Source organism: Apteryx rowi, unplaced genomic scaffold (assembly GCF_003343035.1).
Source record: "Apteryx rowi isolate R43461 unplaced genomic scaffold, aptRow1 scaffold_371, whole genome shotgun sequence".
Classification (NCBI taxonomy): Eukaryota; Metazoa; Chordata; class Aves; order Apterygiformes; family Apterygidae; genus Apteryx; species Apteryx rowi.
Window position 1 is genome coordinate 142,739 of NW_020450208.1, and position 2,738 is coordinate 145,476.

General features: G+C 44.8%; 1 protein-coding gene across 10 annotated transcripts in view; it reads left to right on the forward strand.

The window, feature by feature from the left end:
• The first annotated feature begins 5 nt into the window (after positions 1-5).
• The window catches only part of ABHD18 (abhydrolase domain containing 18), a 25,850-nt gene continuing 23,117 nt past the window's right edge, over positions 6-2,738 (forward strand). For 5 of the 10 annotated variants that reach the window (XR_003254823.1, XR_003254824.1, XM_026073652.1 and 2 more), the window contains exon 1: positions 8-56. The gene's annotated coding sequence lies outside the window, so the exon portion shown is untranslated. Of the gene's footprint in view, positions 57-719; positions 791-2,204; positions 2,536-2,602; positions 2,622-2,738 lie in introns of those variants that run through there. The other 5 variants (XM_026073656.1, XM_026073657.1, XM_026073654.1 and 2 more) reach the window with 5 other exon arrangements.

The following is a 2,738-nucleotide window of genomic DNA, read 5'->3' on the forward strand; positions in this document are numbered from 1 at the left end:
CCCCCCCCGCCCATGTGGTGCCTTAGCACCGGCAGGCGCGAGCGCCGGGCCGTTGGGTGAGTGACCTTCGTGAGGGGGAGGGGAGCCGCCCGGTGGGCAACGGTCGGTCTGCGCGCGGGTCCCGGCTGGGGGCGAGGGGGACGCTGYGCCCTGCGGCGCCCTCGCCCCGTGGCGGGGCTGCGGCTGCTCGGGAGCCCCGTGCTGCCGCGGGGGATGGAGCCGCTGTCCCCGGGGAGCTCTCGCGGCGTTAGCGGGCCGCTGGGCGTCTCGCGGTCCCCCTGCCGCGGCGTGTCCGTCGTCCCCCCGGGCCGCGGGGGTCCTGCCCGGGCCGTGCCGGCCCCGCGGCTCGGCTGCCTGAGGGGGTTTCTCTGAAAACCACTGGTGAGCGTGTGGGTGGCACCTGTGGGCGTTTTGGGGGGTGACAGTTCGTCCGTTTGATTCGCCCTCCCCTTTGGACGAGTAAACGTTGAGTTAAACTCCTGCTCTGCTGATAAAAATAAAGAGCAAGTAGAGCAAAAATAGGTAGGGGCAAGGACCTGCTTCGCGGTAGGTGTAAAACTTGCGGCTTAGGCCCTTTTGTTTATCCCCAGGCTTCTCTGTATCCCATCACGCTGAATTCTTAGTTGGCTTGTTTATGACTTGTCGCCGTGGTCTCTTCGTGATGTTTTTATAAGTCGTATTTCTTATAGTCATGTTATGCTTCCCTTTTTCTATATAAGTGGAAGAGCGGTTCTTCAGAAGTAATATGGCCATGAAAAACTAAGGACTCTCAGGAAGCCTTTTAAAATAGGTATACTTAGCTTAATCATTTTGACCCYTTGATAGGAGCTGTTTGATAATTCTTGTACAGAAGTAATAGTCTGGGCCTTTATTAAAGTCTGTCTCTGCTTTTCGGGGCTGTTTTTCTTGTACCCGAGGCTGTATGCCCTGGATAAAGAGGAATAGATGACCTTCTATGTGTTGGATTTTGGATGAACTTTTGTGTCTCTTCCTATGTAATAACAGTGTGCACATGAAAGATGTATAGCTGGCATGGAGTACAAGGGTTCTGGAAAAAAGGAAAAAATTCCTCCCAGAACAAGAACATAGTCTATAGCTTACAACCCTAAGCTGTTTCATTCCCTGGTCTTCTGGAAAATAGTGTTGTGGCCATATTTTTTTCTTAAAGTGTTGTGGATTTTAGTTGCTCATTACTTAACATGCTTCTATATTAGCTAAAATTTCTATTCACAACTTACAATTATGTGACACTTACTGTGTTAGGCAATATACTTGCTGAATATTCATAATGCAGGTAAGATTTTTTGGCCTACGCAACTGTGTAGCATCTTTATTGGGCTCAGTATTTCCAGCTGACTGTTCTTACAGAGCTCTTGACATGCATGATACCAGTCGGTGGTGATTTAGTTGCACTTAAACAAGTTTTGATGATTCTTTTCTTGAGTTCCCTCACTGTTAAATTATGCTTCTTATTTCTACTATGAAATTATGCATCTTCAGCCTTCAGACACTGGATTGGCCTTTTCTGCCAAAAGTAAAAGTTTTTGAAGTTCTCTTTCCATGTAGACATCAATAGGCAGTCATTGAATCATGTCATATGCTTTTGTTGCTAAGATATACAGAATGAAAAAAAAMCACCCTATTTTATCTCAGTAATATTTTTGACTATGAAAAGTATAACATACTTTTCATACTTGGAACCATTCTACTGGTATTTTCTGTACTCTTTCCAGTAGTGGTTTAGGCTCAGACCTTATTAATTGAAATATCCTGGATTGCAGTAGAATCTTTATTCAGTCAATGAAATAGAATAAGAGATGAGACAGCTCTTTCATCTCAATCAATGTTGCATTTAAATGTAATGTATTTACCTAGAAGCTTGTTTTAGCATTCCTTTAGTACAACATGGAAAGCTCACCATTTCTGCTTCTGAACTCACTGTGAAATGCAGCACCTTTGTGTTTTTTCCCATATTTGGCTTTTATTTTATAGAGGATTTACTTTTTAATATCTGTAAGGCTGCTTTGTCAGACTTCAAAACATTCATTAACATTTCTTTCACAATTATTGGTGAGCAGTACGCCCATAGAACAATAGCACTGTAAATCTGGTATTAGTACAGTTTTGATATCATAGATTTAGTCKTGTGTATTCACTCCGAACTGTCCTTTCCAGCCCAGGGAAGGTTCACTGTATTGCTGTTCCTCTGTCCACCACCCTGTTCACTTCTAGCACCAGAAGAGTGCTAAACCATCTCCCTGCATCCAAAAGCAGAGTGGTCTTGCGGAGGCTGATGAATGTTTCCCTCTGACACCCCAGTAAAATGCTCCAGCACATGTGAAGTCAATCAATATCTACAGATTGGGCAAGGGAAAGGACTTCATTGATGCGATGAGTCCCATTTCCCAGGAGGGATGGAAGGACAGACCCAGTGGTGTCCTCTGTTACAGCAACCACTGCAAGAGAAGTCTCCCATGGACAGCTTTTGCCCATTCCCTCCCCTGTACTATGAGATTAGGCTTTTGACAGACTAAGGTGGACTTACTGCCTCACCTGTATTTACTGTTTTGTTCCAAGTATCAGAATACTTAGTGGAACTGAGATTTTTCTTTATAGATATGGTATTGTGAAAGATTCAAATGATATTTCTACAACCAGTACTAACTATAAAAAGTTTAGGAGTAATAGTTGCTAATGGCCCATAGCCATCAGTTTGACTAATACCCCCTTTCCCCCCC